This window comes from Felis catus, chromosome B2 (assembly GCF_018350175.1).
Source record: "Felis catus isolate Fca126 chromosome B2, F.catus_Fca126_mat1.0, whole genome shotgun sequence".
Lineage (NCBI taxonomy): Eukaryota > Metazoa > Chordata > Mammalia > Carnivora > Felidae > Felis > Felis catus.
In genome coordinates, this window is record NC_058372.1 from 12323140 (window position 1) to 12340125 (window position 16986).

Sequence of the window (16986 nt, forward strand, 5' to 3'; positions counted from 1 at the left end):
TCTTGCCGTGTAGTTCATGCTTTTCTCTGGATGTTTTGACTCCTTAAGAAACTCGCAATAACAAATTAACAATCACACTCCTCTGGAATGAAAACATGGGGTAGTGGAGTAAGAAATAGCAGATCTGGAAATTCGAATAAACAGAAATTCTCAGCTTTCATACTCAGGCTCTAAAGAAGGAGTCCAGTGTTGTCCAGGTACTAGCAAGATACAACATTTAAAGCAATAAAACAAAACAGAACCGAAAACCAAAAACCGAAAAAAAAAAAAACCCCAAAACCCTACAAGAATGTGCTGTCTGTCTTCATTATCCAAGAGACTGTGATACAAAACCATACAGCACTTTTACTCTTCAAAATTTAATCGGTAATTCTTATTTGGAGTCATCTGACCTTCCTTCCCTCCCTGTGGACCCTAAGTTAGTTAACACATTGGTCTCAATAAAATGAGCTGTATTGGGCTGGGAACCCCACCTTGGCCTGGACTTCTCCATTTCCTCTAGCACCTGGGCCCAGGCCTTGGTGGGAAGGACTTGAATCAGCACTGCTGAGAGACAGTGCTTCCCGAGCTGAGCATTGCACATCCATGTATCAGCCTGGTCTGTCCCATTCGCTGTCCCATTGGAATTTTTAGATGGGAGCCAGGTAGTAAACAGACTGCTCCAGTGGCTACTTCTGCCCTATTGATGTGGTTCCTTGTTCCAGTCGTGTGGATGGAGTAAATTTTACAACCTCCCAGCGCGAACCCTTGGTCTGCTAAGAGGCCTCTGTCAGGAAAGATACGGTCACTCTTTTCATCACCGTGCATGCTTGGAAAAAAACTTTGATGCCCACAGAATCCGAAAGCCTTCGGGCTCCGGATTTCGCATTCGCCAGGAAGGCAATTGAAACGCTTGCTGAGATTTCCTGGACTTTCTGTCGGTTCTTAACTCCCGGGTTGGGGCTCGGAATTTCGTTTTTCCTCCTCACCTGTTTCAGATTCTCATGAAGTTCGTCCATACTTGGCCTTGAGTCAGCTGAAAGGGAGTGCCGTTCATTTTGTGCTCAGGACAATGAAGCTCTTTCCTCACCTGTCTGGAATAGCTGATTGGGCTAAACTTCTAGTCTGAGGCATGTGAGTCAGACAGAGGCAAAGATTTAAATGTTATTAACATGAGAAAAATCTTTTGAACGTGAAGTCATCGTGCTTGAGGTTACTTTGAACCCTCCTCATAGTCTTTTTTATGATTTGTACCAGAATCAACATGCTTCGGTTTTATGCTAAAAAACACCGTGGAGTGAAAATGGGCACAAACTGGAAATTACATGATGGCCAGAAACTTTCATATTAGAGAAATGTTAATACTGCAATAAATATTTAGTGAAGTTGCTTGACTCATGAGCGGTTTCTTTTAATGGCTTTTGGGTTCAGGAATTTTGTTTTATTTTAATTTTATTTTTTTAATTTCCATCCAAGTTAGTTAGCATCTAGTGCAACAATGATTTCAGGAGTAGATTCCTTAATGCCGCTGACCCATTTAGCCCATCCCCCCTCCCAGACCCCCTCCAGTAACCCTCTGTTCATTCTCCCTATGTAAGAGTCTCTTACGTTTTGTCCCCCTCCCTGTTTTTATATTATTTTTGCTTCCCTTCCCTGTGTTCATCTGTTCTGTGTCTTCAAGTTGGGTTCAGGAATTTTTAAGTCAGATGCTTTGTAATTTAAATTAACTTCTAAGCAAGGAAGTACACTATGTCATTAATTAAAAATACATATATAGTTAGAAGTTAAAATTGTGTAATTATCTTAATGCTCCAGAGCATCTTTTCTGACTACACATTGGAACTTATTCTGTTGAATGCAGGGATTTGTCCAGAAAAGCTTAAGGAAATTCAGCCTACGCAGGAAAATTTGCTAGATTTATAAATAAAAGGTTTGGCTAAAGGGATGATACATGACACAATTTTATTTTATCTATAAAAGATCGTATTTGAGTGTTTTTCTCTTGGTCCTTCTTTTAGGATTAAGTCATAATTTGGTTGCTCTAGAGCAGTAAGATTTTTGTAAACTGTGGGTAATTGAACTCATTTTAGCTGCATCAGGGTAGACTACCTTTTAACGAATCCCCAAAAGGTATCTTTTTTATAAAGTGCAAATGTCCCCAGAGATAGCACATGTGAGATGCTGAAGTAGGAAAGAAAGATAAGTATGCCATCTGTTTCTTGAAGGAATGACCTCTTCTATATTGAAAAGTAATGTTAAAGAATTCAAAGTTTCGAATTTTTAGTGGAAATCATTTATAAATCATGGCACTGACTTTTAATCCTTAGCAGAATTCTTCTTTATTTCTAAGAAGCTTACATAAATGTTTATATAAATGTAGCCTTAAATATTTTAACATGTCGTCTTCTTCTTCTTCTTCTTTTTTTTTTTTTTTTTTTTTTGAGAACATAGAGAGACAGAGCATGAGCAGGGGAGGGGCACAGAGAGAAAGGAAGATAGATACAGAATCTGAAGCAGGCTTCAGGCTCTGAGCTGTCAGCATGGAGCCTGACGTGGGGCTCCAACTCATGAACCCTCTGATTGTGACCTGAGCCAAAGTCGGACACTCAACTGAATGAGCCACCCGGGTGCCCCTAACCTTAAATATTTTAAATGTAGCATACCAGCATTATTTAAAGACAACATTATGCATGATAATGCACAATGTTTTTACATAAAAACGCTTTATACCTTCTTTGGAAGAAAAATCTTCCTTTTTTTTTTTTTTAAGGAAAAAAAAAAGCTCCTGAACATAACGCCTTTTGGAGCAGAGTAGGAAACTCGTATTGTGCTGTGTACATGGAATGAGGAAAGTAACAGTGTCTGCTCGGCTTTAGTAAGTTAGATGCTTCAACTTCCTCAAGAAGCTGAGTTACAGAACCTACATTCTTTTTTTTTTTTTTAACGTTTTATTTATTTTTGAGACAGGGAGAGACAGAGCATGAACGGGAGAGGGTCAGAGAGAGAGGGAGACACAGAATCTGAAACAGGCTCCAGGCTCTGAGCGGTCAGCACAGAGCCCGACGCGGGGCTCGAACTCACGGACCGCGAGATCATGACCTGAGCCGAAGTCGGCCGCCCAACCGACTGAGCCACCCAGGCGCCCCGAGAACCTACATTCTTATTGCAGAAGTATGATTAGTGTTTGGTGAGGCTGATATAGAGTCAGGTGTGGTAACGGTAATGACTCAGAGGCTTTGTCATTTGACGTATTTTCTCTGTGTAATTTTAGACTTTTCCTGTTATTTTGGAATTTTTTTTTCATTATTTACTAGGGGTTCAGCACCCACAGAGCCAAGAAAAGAAATTGTTACAGGGCTCAGCGTACAGAATCAGTTTTGTTGAACAAAAAGGGAGAAACAAAAAATCTTGTTTTTAATTAGGCTTATCCATTTAAATGTATTATTTTTCCTCATCACCCCACACACGCCCAACATAAAAGTACATTTTGGATTTAAAAGAGAACAAGAAGAGGGGCGCCTGGGTGGCTCAGTCGGTTGAGCCTCCGACTTCGGCTCGCGGTCCGGTAGTTCGAGCCCCGCGTCGGGGTCTGTGCTGACCGCCCGGAGCCCGGAGCCTGCTTTGGATTGTGGGTCTCCCTCTCTCTCTGCTCCTCCCCCGCTCATGCTCTGTCTCTCTCTTTCTCTCTCTCTCTCTCTCTCAAAAATAAACATTTAAAAAATACTAAGTAAATAAAAACAAACGAGAACAAGACGTTTTAGTAAAATGGAAAGTTCAAGATTCTTTGTTTCTTGTACCTTCCCCAGCCATTCCCGCCGGTTGGAGCCTGGGCCCGTGGGGGGCGCCGGGCAGCCGCGGTTGATAAGGGCACATCCCCTCGCTGGTTCACAGCGCGCAGACAGTAGGGAGAATCCCTAACGGGAGCCTGGGATCCTTACCACCCGTCTTGCGTTCCCCCCACCTCAGCTGGCGCGGCCTGGTTCGTGGGGTGACCGGGGGAGGGGGCCGTGTGACGGAGCTCGTTTGCCTGACGCCACGCTAAGGTGGTCGGGAGTCTTCACTCCTGCTCGCGGGGCTCTTGGAGCTCCCGTGGCTCCACGGTGACCGACCCACAACACAGAGTGACGTCACACGGGCGTGTGTTTTTCTGGGGAGACGGGTGCAGCTTTTGTCAGATCCCCAAAGGATTGTGTGTCCCTCAGAAGGTCAGTAAGAGGCTCTCGTTTACAATGAAGAGATATACAGCCCTTTGTGGAGAGGATATTAAGGCTGAGGTACAGAGAGCAGGCCATAGGCTGCCTTTTTTGTTCTATCAAAACGGCCCACGGCACGGTCACACCAAGCTGGCCCCGCACGCATCCCCGGGAGGTACTTAAACCAATTTGTGTACTTTGAAGTCATGGGAAAAGCCACATCTCAGGGCTCGTAGCATCTGCATTTTGAGCCGACGAGATGCCGCGCCCTTGTTCGCTGTAGCTCCGCGTTTTTCTTGTATTGGAAATTGCCCAGTGTGAGACAAATGAGCCGCATTTGGGAAAATGTGTGCATGATCGAGTGAAGACGGTAATAGCAATCTTTAGAGAACTGGCTTCTAGTTTACATTCGTTATTAAGAACTGTGCGGAGCCAGGAGACTTAACGTGGTATGGAAATAAGGATCTGGTTATCCGCTCGATGTGTCAAGCACAGCTCTCCTGTACCTTTACGTTCGCACAACACTTGACAGTTTGCAAAACTGAACTTAGATGTACAGCTGATACGGGCAGATGTTCCTTGTCTGGATTCTAGCTGTTCTCACCATGCCGGCCCCGTACCTGGCCTGCCCCATATCTGCAGAAATCTTTTGTTGGGCAAACTACCTCGGTAGCTTCTCAGAGCAGTCCTGGGGACATAGACACAGCGACTTCTGGCGTTCCTCTCTACAGACTCAGGGAGGGCAGATATTTACCTGAGGTCACAAGGCTGCTGGGGAAGGCATTGAAACTTCTCCTTTACACAGTGCTTTACCTTGATCTAGATAATGAAAGTGGAAAAGCCACCTTTTGATGAACTGAGTTTTCATAGAAGAGAATCAGGGAGTGCTTGTAACCCTCAGATATTCTCAAAAACAATAGGAGCCTGCTTGGTTAAACAGGGAGAAAAGCTGAAGGTGATTTGTTGGTGTTATCAAGTCAGGCTTTTTTTTTTTTAACGTTTATTTATTTTTGAGAGATGAGAGAGACCGAACACGAGGAGGGAAAGAGGCAGAGAGAGAGGGAGACACAGAATCCAAAGCAGGCTCCAGGCTCTGAGCTGTCAGCACAGAGCCTGACGCGGGGCTCGAACCCATGAACCGTGAGATCATGACCTGAGCAGAAGTCCGTTGCTCAACCGACAGAGCCGCCCAGGTGCCCCAAGTCAGGCTTTTATAATTAGTGGAAGAAAAGGAAGATGGTTTATTCATTCCCATCCAACCAGATACTTATTGACTGGCCCTACGCTGGGCCAAGCGTAGTTGTATGCACTGGGGTTATAACAGGGAACGGATGTTGTATAGGTCCCTGCCCTCAGAGAGCTTACCTCCTCACTGGGGACACTGACCACAGAGTAAGCCTGTGTATTTCCAGAGAAACAAAGAGAACAAGGTATGGTAGGGGAGAGAGAATGATGGCGACAGGGAGGGGGATTGTTTGGGTAGGATGCGGCATTTGTTCAGAGGCTGTGACTTATGATGTACAGAAGCCAGCACTGGAAGATTGGGATGGTGACGGAGGGGTGAGGCGTGAGAATCCGGAGAGGAGCCTTCCCTGTTGAGAGAATGGCCAGGCTAAGGCCTTGAGGTCAGAAGGAGACTTTGAGTCTGGAGCTAGACGCAGAAGGTCTTGGATTTCGTTCTAGATGGGATGGGAGAGTTCGTTTCCTTGGGCAGCCCTAACAAATTTGTCACAAACTTGGTGGCTTAAAACGGCAGAAATTTGTCCTGTCATTGTTCCAAAGAGCCCAAGTCAGAAATCAGGATGTCTACAGGGCCGTACTCCCTCTGAAGTCTCCGGGGGAGAGTCTGTCCTTCCCTGGTCCATCTTCCTGTGTCTCCAGCATTGCTTGACTATTGGGAGTATCACTCCAGTCTCTGCCTCTGTCTTCACATGGCCTCTTCCTCTGTGTCTGTGCCCTGGTTTTGTTTGTTTGTTTGTTTGGGTTTTTTTTCTGTCTCTTTTGAGGACACTGGTCATTGGACTTAGGGCCCATGCAGGTAACCCGGGATGATCTCATCTCAAGATCCTTAACCCTATTACGGGTTCTAGGATGTCTGTCTGCAATCCACCTTTCAGGAACCACTGAGTTCCCTAATGGCTCCCATGACAGGAACCACTGAGGGTGTTGAAGCAGAGGGAGGATGGCATCTACTATATTTAAAAAGGATGGCTCTGGTGATATGGGGAAATGGTTACAGGCAATGAAGAATCCACCAGGGTGACCATCTGGGAAGCTATCTCAGTGATCCAGGCAGGGGCAGCGATGGAAAGAAATGGGTAGATTTCTGTCTGCATCACGGGTGACACAGAGGGAGTTTGTCGATGGAGTAAGTAGCAAGGAAGGAAAAGAGAAGGGTGCAGGGGGGCAGTGCCTTTCACCCAGAAGGGGGGAGGCTGGTTTAGGACCAGGTTGGTGCAGCAGTGGTGACATCCGGAGTTCTGTTTTGGACATGTGAACTGTGAGCAATGGAGATGGATTTGGACATATGTAGCAAGATGCAAGTTTGAGCTTTGTCAGCCTAGACATGGTTAGCGTCTGACGCCCTCACTTCCACCTCCCTAAGGGGAGGGTTTTCATGGAGCAGAGACGGTGACTCAGTCCATTAGTATGACCATCACAGACTGATGACCACCTGGTATTTCGATCAGGGCCAGAAGAAGAAGGCAAGCCAGTAAGACGGGGCCATGAGGAGAATCTGGCTCAGCTCTCGCCGGCTGTCATAAAGGCCGTGTGTGGTTGGCTGTTATTTCGTAAATATCATCGTTTCCTTTGAAATCTTATATTCTAAGCCCGGCAGGCCTGATTGGCAGAGTCACTGATTTTTCTAGTTTGGGATGATGTGCTTATTCTTAAAGCCATCCTCATTTATTAACCTACATTCATTTTTTTTTTAATTTCACTGCTCCAATCAATAATTATTTCTCTTGACAGTTTTTGACAGCCTGCTACTACATTTAGCTGTTTAGCGTGAATGCAAAAGGTGATCTCTCAATTTGCACAAATGGAGTAAAGTTGGTCTTTTATCCTGTGCTTTGGGGGAATCTGGAAGTACAGGCGTGTTTACTCTGCCCTGGGGGAGTTTTTGAGGTAGGAATACTTAATACTTTTCTATAGGAGAAGATAGAGAGCAATGGAGTAAAGTTGGTCTTTTATCCTGTGCTTTGGGGGAATCTGGAAGTACAGGCGTGTTTACTCAGCCCTGGGGGAGTTTTTGAGGTAGGAATACTTAATACTTTTCTATAGGAGAAGATAGAGAGCTGCAGGGCACTAAAATTTTCTGTTGAGTGGCGTTTTGCTGATGTTGTAAGATTCACTTGAAAGGCTGGATTTCTCTTAATTGGAATTGATAATGTGAGGTCAGCCACAAAATTTGTACTCATGGTGTGCCAGGCACTGCGATAAATGGGATGGGAGATTATACCCAGTCCTTAAGAAGTAGGGTGGACAGCGGGGGAAAAAATACCCCCCAAACCAAAACAAAACCAAAAAACCCCCAAAAACGCCACCTCTAAAATGATGATGTCTAGAAATACGTAGAAAATGAGTTTTATCTTGCTACGTACATGCACTTAACGATGGTCCTGCCTGGAAACCCCAAGTGACAGATGAGGAACGAAAGTGCACGATTATCCTCGTATAGATACATCACGTGCACACACGTATGTGGGCACGTTACGGTCCACATACCAAACAGCAGGGGGAAATGTTCTTTCTCACCCAAATCGCAGTGTTAAACCTCTTCGCAGTTCTCTGCTGTAGCTGTGCGTTTATGTCTTGATAACTTACCAGCGAGCACATAATATTTAATTCCGGGTTGGATTGTGCAACCAGACAGTCCATTTCCAGAGAAACAGTGCGAAATGTGGAAGTAAGCGTTTTCCTTGAGAACTAGCAGCTTCCTTGCTCCAAGCGGTTCTTCGGTGAGTATGAGAATGACCTCTAGGGTAGAAGTTCTGGAACAGGGGGAGGAGAGCAGATTGGGTCACAGTTCACAGGAAAGGAGGGGCTTGGTTCTTCCTCGCAGAGTCTGCCCTTAGCTCTGATGGCCCTCCTCGGGCTGGGGGCGTTGGGCCTCACACATCCTGGCATGATTTAGGGAAGCAGGTAGTGACCTTCTCGTGCCCCCCCTTTATTTTGCCCCGGGCATATTAATAGAAAAAAAAAATTCACTGTTACATTTTTGTGGCTAAAACTTTTCCAACTCCCGTACTGAGCCTTTGTTTTTCAGCTTAGTAGGACAAAAGGGCTAGCATTTTCTGGACATCATTAAGCCTTCACCATGCTTTAGGTTTCTTTCAAAAAAAAAAAAAAAAAAAAAAAAAAAAGAACGTAAACTCGAATGCGCCCGATTGTGGCAGCTCTACCGGGGCACTGCTGTTGGCTCTTACTAACTTCGCTCCGGTTTTTAGATGACTTCTTTAAATCTGGTGCTGGTTTCCAGTCCGCATCCACTCACAGGGACGCAGACGTGAAACTTTGTCCCGAAGCATTGAGTTCTTTGGCCTGTTGTCCCAGGAGGCACTGGGGAAATCCGTCGAAAACGAGCAGACATGGAAGGGGTGTGTTAGCCGCCACAGAGGGCCGCCCGATCTCCCCGCCCTGGCGGCCGCCTCGGCCCTTCAGCCCAGAGATGGTTGCAGGTCTGTGTCCAGGCCTCGCCACGCTGGACTCAGGGAGCTACGTCACGTGAGCCTGGCATGGCGTGACTGTGCCAGGGAGTTAATTCACAACGCAAGACGTCATTTACGTATTCTTAGGTCCACTTGATCAGCACATTCTGTCTCTGGGTCCGGCCACGTGGGAATGTAAATAAATCCTAGCTGGAAGCTGCTTTGTGGATTCATCCTGAGAAATTGCTACCTGGATGCAGGTAGCAGTCGTGTCTCGGCACACGATGTTTCCTGAAGGGATGTCGCGTGGAGGCAAGCGGTCGCTTGGTGAGCGGGGAGTCGAACAAGGGAGCGTGGTGTTACTGTTGAGTGGCCCCACGCTGGCACAGCCTGGTGCTCTGCTCATGGCAGGAGAAGCCTGGTGTCTCTAACGGGATCAGAAACGCTGATCGATGGCTACAAATCCCAGGAGACCTCTCGGCAGGGTGGCCTTGCCAGTGAAGCCGACTCCCTCCCCCCAACAACCTTGGCATTAGCTTTAATGACTATACTTCCCTTTTGAGGACATCGTCTTTCATCGGCTGCTGTCCAGGGCCCAGGGGGTAGGGGTGGTAATGGTGGGGACGATGCTTTTCTTTTTTCAGTTGGCTTTGCGCACATTCTAATCCACTACATCTTGTTCTTGCTGTAAACCTCTGACTAGGCCATCCCTTTTCCCCATTTCCAGGTTCCCAGCGGGGAAAGAATAAGTCCCTTGGTGACTTTAGGATAAACATTCCACGAGTTATCCCTTCAGATCAAGTGCTGTGAGTGGCTTAGCAATATGGAGGCATTCGTCCAGAGCAGGGGTAGGCACGCTATGGCCTGCTGGCCAAATCCAGCCTGCCAGCTGTTTTTGTAAATAAAGTTTTATTGGAACGCAGCCATGCCCATTCATTGATCTGCCGTCTACGGGTGCTTTCGCACTACAACCACAGCCCTGAGTTGAGTAGTTGCGAAAGAGGCTGGAGGCCAGCACAGCCTGAAACACTTACTCTTGGGTCCTTTTCAGAACATGTTTGCCAACCCTGGTCTGTAGAATTTGCAAGTCATAATTGCTGCAAGTAGGAACTAGAAGTACCACCCCCCCCCCCCCCCCCCCCCGCCTGCTGCCCCCCCCCCCCATTCAGTAAACAGATGGCGGGATCAGAGAAAGAATGTGACTTGCCTTAAGGTCACAGAGCTGGTTAGTGTGAGAGCTAGAAGCTGAATTCAAACCTTCTGGTTCCTAGTGTGAGTTTTTGGCCCCTACTTTTGGAGGAGGAACACTGTGAGCTTTACCGTTTACAAGCCATCAGCCATTACAACATAACGAAATTTAGCTTCTTTCGTAGCCGGCCCTGCCTTCCACACTGACTTCACCAGATAAAATCGCCAGCCAGGCTGGCATTGATATTCATTTATTAATCTTACAAATAATACCTCCCAGATCTAGGAACGGAGATAAGGGCTAGGGACATGGATGAACAAATAATGCCTTTACCCACAGGAAGTGTGGATGAGAATGGTCAGGTATTTGCACGTTGTTTTTTGCAGGGTGTTCTGATAGGGCTGTGCACAAAACAAGGCTGTGATCATGTAGAGGAAGGATGGTGTTAATTTGGCCTTAAGGAGGTAGTGGTGTTGTCAGAGTGGCTTCAAAGAATTAGAGATGTTTGAGCTGGGAGTCTTGCAGGCAGAGAAAGGCAGTAGAAATGGCCTGGGGCCCTCTAGGCATGAAGTTTGGGACTACTTGTCAACCATAGTGAGAGAGTTGGAAAGGTAGATTGGGGCCAAATTGTGGAGCCCATGGCATTTCATGATAAGGATGTTTACATTCTGGAAGTTTCTGACCTATAGATTCCAGAACACATGGGCAACCACAGTTCTTATAAAAGAGGGCCATCTTGAGCAGCATCTATAGATTTAATAATTAATACCACAAATACAGAAACAGCTTTCTCCCCAATATATGTAGCTGGCTGATACTATGATTCATCAACCAAAAACTCATTTGAAGTGTTATAAACTATAAATTTACACTATTTATTAATAAGTTGATAAATAATTATTATTAAATAACTTTATAATTCATTATAAATAAATACTTCATTGATACTATTATAAATCAATAGCATCTTTTTGCTTATTGGATATTTTCTTGATCACTAGATACTGAATAAAAATAGATATTGACTAAAAGTAATTGCCCGAAGTGTCCAAAATTTTTGATTAAAAAACAATGTTAGGAACTGTTGCTATGGACAGTCATGAAATTTTTTTTAAAAAAAATTTTTTTTTCAACGTTTTATTTATTTTTGGGACAGAGAGAGACAGAGCATGAACGGGGGAGGGGCAGAGAGAGAGGGAGACACAGAATCGGAAACAGGCTCCAGGCTCTGAGCCCATCAGCCCAGAGCCCGACGCGGGGCTCGAACTCACAGACCGCGAGATCGTGACCTGGCTGAAGTCGGACGTTTGACCGACTGCGCCACCCAGGCGCCCCATGAAATTTTTTGAGTAAGTGAATGGCCCAGGTTTCAGAGTCAAGCTGCTAACCAATTTTATTGGCTGTGTGACTTTGAGTATCAAGTTGTTTAATCTCTGCAAGCTTTAGAGTCTTTCCCTCTAAGGGCAACATTTGCCTTTTCAGATTGGTACAGAGATACCATAAATGTGGGAAAAGCCTGTAGCGAGAGGTTGGTGCCGAGCGATGCTTACTGGTTTTGGTGGTATGGGCAGATGTGCCTTAGATCTGACCCAATATGGAGGATGAGCCGACAGGGGGGAGTTGTAAGACCTTTTCGTTATCCAAGTGAGAAATAATGGAGGCCTGGATTAGGGCAGAGGAGGGGGCCTGGAGAGGATGGGAAAGTGTACATCCACCTTCGGCAATGATGTGGAAAGCGAAAGAAGCCACTTCTATTCATACCTAAAGCAAGGGACCGGGCAGAGATTAGAGTTTAGCGAAACCTAATGGCATGACTTCCTGGCACCGTATCCTGTGAATTATCTGGCAAGTTCCATGGCTCTTAATTCCTGGAATTGATCTAGATAAGAATTCACCCAGGGTAAATTTCTTTTATTAGTTTAATGAATTAATGAACTCCTCCCTGGAACATGTTGAAACTAGAATTAGCACAGAAGTACCTCCTTTCATTGGGATTTAGCAGAGCCCTGCCATTTAGCCTATACCCATACTAGAACTTTCAAAAGAATGTATACAAGGCAATGCGTGGCATATTCCAATTTTTAAAAAAAATGAGCTGAAATTTACATATTAAATATTTAAGCGCCTATGCTTAGAAAAAGTCAGACAGCATAAGTGTTAAGTGTCATCTGAGAGATTTTTATTTCCTTCTTTGTCATTTCTGTATTTTCCAAAATGAATATATGTATTTTTAATAAGTGCTAAAAAGGAAACCAACAACAGAAAGGAACAGATCAGAAGGGCTTCAGGGAATTTGCTGTTCCTGTCTTTTTGAGTAGCTGTTTACAAATGCTAGTGGTAATGGGTGCCTTCCCAACTGTGTCTCAATTCAGTCAGATGGTGTTCTATATCTAGGGATATGGGGGCTAGCTCATAAAGGTGGGTGGCAGTGAGAACAGAGTAGCAGTCATACGTGCCGATGGGGCCAGTCAAAATTTGACTATTACGTTTTATTGAATTATTTTTAATGTGGAATTCGAGTCCAGGCTAAGACATATGATTTTTGTTATTTACCATCGTCTCTCAGTCTGCAGATTCTCACACGCGTGGGTGTTTGCGCACATGCATGGGCATACACCGCCGAGGTGCCGAAACGTTCACCGTGAGCAGCGAGAACACAGATCCAGAAATCAGGAAATGGGGGGGTCTGGTCTCAGCTCTGTTACTTGGTTTTGTAATAGGCTTGACTAAGTCACCAGCCTCCCTGAGCCCAGATTCTTCATGTGTGAGTGAGGAATAATCGGTAAGAGTTCTGACCACCTCACAGGGGTATTTTGGAAATCCATTTTGAACGGATTATAAAATGCCATGCATATGAGTTGTTTTCAGTGCTGGCTTGGCTGCTCGTCAGCGTTGTGGTTATGGACACGTGACAGCAGCTCTCTGGACCCCAGTGTGATAAACTCCAGATGACCTTGCTGTCCATCCAGCACAGAGATGTGGGGTTCAGAGATGGTGGGTCAGAAAGTCTTGCCCTGGGGGCAAGTGGTTTTCTAACTGAGCAGGCGTCAGAATCACCTGGAGGGCTTGTGCTACCACGGATCCCTGCCTCCCCACTCAGGGTTTTTGATTTTATAGAGTGAGGCCCGAGAATATGCATTTTTTTTAAGTAGGCACAATCCAGTGTGGAACTTGAACTCAGGACCCGGAGATCGAGACCGGAGCTGAGATCAAGAGTCAGACACTTAACCGACTGACCCACTTGATCTCACCCAGGAGTCCCGAGAATATGCATTTCTAACACATCCCCCATGATACTGGTGCTGCTGTCCCAGAGGCCACACTTGAAGGGTGAGGGCGGGTAGCGGGCAGGTGGGAGAACTGTATACACTGTGAAAAAGCACATCACTGAATTAGTATTCACTACCCCTCCCATGCACGCACACCAAAATCACCCAAACTGGATGTTTTCTGAGATTTCGTTCCTTTTCCTGAATGTTTGGTTCTCTCATGATACCTCAGTCTGTGGAAACACAAAGTGACTTTTGGATCAAGCGGTTCTCGCCTCCGTAACCCTACGTAACATCGGCAAACTTACTACCCCCCATCAGCTCAGAACGCGGAGACGATTGTATTCATACGTGTGTGTGCACCAGAGGCCAGCGATGTCTTTGGCTCTGTTCTCCTTTTTAAAAATGCAGTGAGTAAGCTAATTTTGTAGGAATGTCTCAGAAAGCTATTCCTGTAAACCCAGCATTGTTAAGCTGAGATAGAGGAAGCAGCACTGATTAGCGCAGTGTAGACGACTAATCGTGTAGACGACCCTCCAGATTCAGAAGGTTTGGACAGGAACCCTCTGACTCATCCCTTATGGCTCTGGTGTGTGGTAACGTTTAATTTTCTCCCGTGGCATCTCTTTTTTCAGCCAGGGTTAATACTTCTATGTGATTCTTTCACTGGAGGGGATGAGTAAGCGGGGGAGAGTTGGCATTCATTGCTTCATCAACTGTGTGTGTGAGTCATCTCCCGCTTGTCTTATTAATTCAACTGGAAGGAGGGGAAATGTTATCTCTGGTTCCTGAGGCCAGTTTGGGCTTCAGTTAACTAGGAGACTCCCTCGAGGGACTCGTGATCGTAGGTTCATTCACTTACTAAGGGAATGAATAGATTGTGAATCTCATTATTGTAGCATGTATACATAAGTGATATAAATGGCGAACTACGGTAACATCGAGATGTTTATTGATGACCAGGCGCCACAGGCAGGATGTTCACTCCGGGAGGGTATTCTATGAAAGGTGGTGGACTTAAAAAAAAAAAAAAAAAAAAAAAAGGATGAGTTCAGATTCATACCTTTACTGAATGCCTCTCTTCTTGCTTCTGATTTGATTAACAGAGTTGTTGAGGGAAGAAGAGGACAGTTTCCAAATAAAATAGCCTCGGATCCTTGTTTGGATTTAATGTGGTAGCCGGGCTATTTTGAAACACGGTTATATGTTTCTTAGTTTCTACTTCTAATGCTCAGTTCACTCGTGTCTTCCTGTTTGGCTTGTACCTTCCCCTTCTGACTCAGTTTTCTCTGTTTCTCTTCTTACTCTGCCAGACCACTATTGTGCCTCTGCCTTTGGCTTTCCTCGCTTACCGGCTCCCTTGTATGGCCTTTTTTACTGAAGCATGTCTCTGTTCACTGTTTCTTTATCCCCAGGCAGACCCTCCAGATGGAAGGTTCGTCTTTTCTTTTAATGAATACATTTCATTTTGATGCGGACAGAATTTACATACACTGAAATACAACATCCATCTTAAAGGTGCAGTTCAATGAGTTTTGATAAATGGGTACCTCTGCTTAGCACCCTAATCTGGATGTAGGATGGTTCCATCACTCCAGAGAGTCTTTATTCCTCCTTCCCGTCAATTCCCATGGCCCCGTATCCAGCCTCTGACTTCTTATACCGTAATGAGTTTTGTCTGTTCTCAAACTCCATACAAATGGAATCATTCAGTGTGTGTTTTCTTGTAAATGCCTTCTTTTGTTCAACACATTTTGGAGATTCACCCTCATTGTTGCATGCATCAAGACTTCATTATTTTTTAAAATGCTGGCCGGTATTCCACTGTGTGTGGATGCTACAGTTTATCCATTCACCTGTTCACAGATATGTGGGTTGTTTTCACATTTTGACTATTTTGAAGAGAACAGCTATAAATGCTCTCGTACAAGTCTTTTTGTGGATATATGTTTTTATTTCTCTTTAGAGTGGATTACGTGGGACATAGGGTAAGGTGTGTAACTTTATAAGAAACTTCTCATGAAGCAAGTGGTTGTAGCAATTGTATGCTCCCTCCAGAAGGGTATTAAAGTCCCAGTCACTCCGAACCCTACCAATATTTATTGTTCTCGTTCTTTTTAATTTTAGCTATTCTAGAGGCTACATGAAGTATCACATGGTTTTAATTGCATTTCCTGATGGCTAATGATGTTGAGCACCCCCCCCCCCTTTTTTAAAATATGGTTTTTGGCCATATGTTTAGTGTCTGTTCCAGTCCCTTGACCGTTTAAAAAAATTGAGTTAGTTGCCTTTTTTTTTTGGATGTGTAAGAGTTCTATATATATCCTGGATATAAGTCCTTTGTCTGATATATGTATGACCACATATCCCCCCCAGTGTTATCTCTGGTTCCTTTTTTCATTTTTTAACTGCATTTTTGGATAAGGAGTTTTTAATATTAATGAATTATAACATCTAATCTATTAAGATACATATATTTTTTCTATGTCTTTATAGCTTTTTGCTTACCCTCTGGTTACTAAGATATTCTACTGTTTTCTTCCAGAAGCTTTTAAATTTAGCCTTACTATTTAAATGTATGACCTATCTCAAATTAGTTTTAATGTATGGTGTGAGGTAGGGATCAAGATTCAAAATTGTTTGCATACATTTATTGGAATGTATGAAACAGTTATGGAAAATATTTTCTGTCCTCATCACATTGCCTTTGTTAGAACTCAAGTGACCATCTTTGTTTTGTTTCAAGACTCTTCAATTCCATTGATCCACATGCTGTACTAATGTCAGTACTGTACTGACTTGATTAAAATAGCTTTGTTGCAAGGCTGCAGTGTGAGTCCTCTAACTTTGTTCTTTTTCAAGATTATTTTGGGCGTTCTAGCTTTTTAGAATTCCGTATACATTTTAGCATTGACTTGGAATTAAAAAAAATGCTTTTTAAGTGCACTTTTGGTGATGGGCACAGGGTATAACACTGTATGTTAACTAACTGGAATTAAAATAAAAACTTAAAAACCAAACAAAATAAAACAAATTGTTCAGCTAACAACAAATTCTTTTAGAAGTTTGTTTGGATTGCATTGAACTATGAGAAATCAACTTGAGGACAATTGACCTATTAACAATTTTGAGAACTTCCAATCTGAAAATATACTATATCTCTCTGTGCTTTTATTTATTAATTTCTCTCAATAACATTTCCCCATTTTTGCAGAGGTATTGAATGGCGTTTTTTTTTAGTAAAATTTAACTGTATTTTATGTTTTTTGATGCTATAATAAATTTATTTTTTATAGAATCTCATTTTCAAAATTTTTAATGTTTAGATAAGAAATACAACTGATTTTTGTTAATTGACCTTGTATCTTATGGACTGCTAAATTCACTTACTAGTGGGGGCACATAACCATGTTCCTTATCTTAAGGGGAACACCCTTTCACCGTTAACTGTGATGTTAACTCTGAGTTTTTCATAGTTGTCCTTGATTGGCTTGAAGACGTTTCCTTCTATTCCTGATTTTCTGAGGGATGTTTATTTATTTGTTGCTACCAGCGAAGGATTTTGAATTTCATATAGTTCTTTTTTTGCATCTAATAAGATGTCCTATAGCTTTTCTCCTCTATATGGTGAATTACATTGATTGATTTTAAATGTTAAACTAACCTTCAGTTTCTGGGATCAGAAAAAGTTACTGATAGTTATC

At 43.8% G+C, this 16986-nt stretch overlaps 1 protein-coding gene across 15 annotated transcripts in view; it reads left to right on the forward strand.

Annotated features, from left to right (window-relative positions):
* ATXN1 (ataxin 1) overlaps nt 1–16986 on the forward strand; it is a 415607-nt gene that overhangs the window by 36659 nt on the left and 361962 nt on the right. The window contains exon 1 of one of the 15 annotated variants that reach the window (XM_045057083.1): nt 11277–13871. The exons of the other annotated variants lie outside the window; for them this stretch is intronic. The gene's annotated coding sequence lies outside the window, so the exon portion shown is untranslated. Of the gene's footprint in view, nt 1–11276; nt 13872–16986 lie in introns of those variants that run through there. 15 annotated transcript variants of the gene reach the window in all.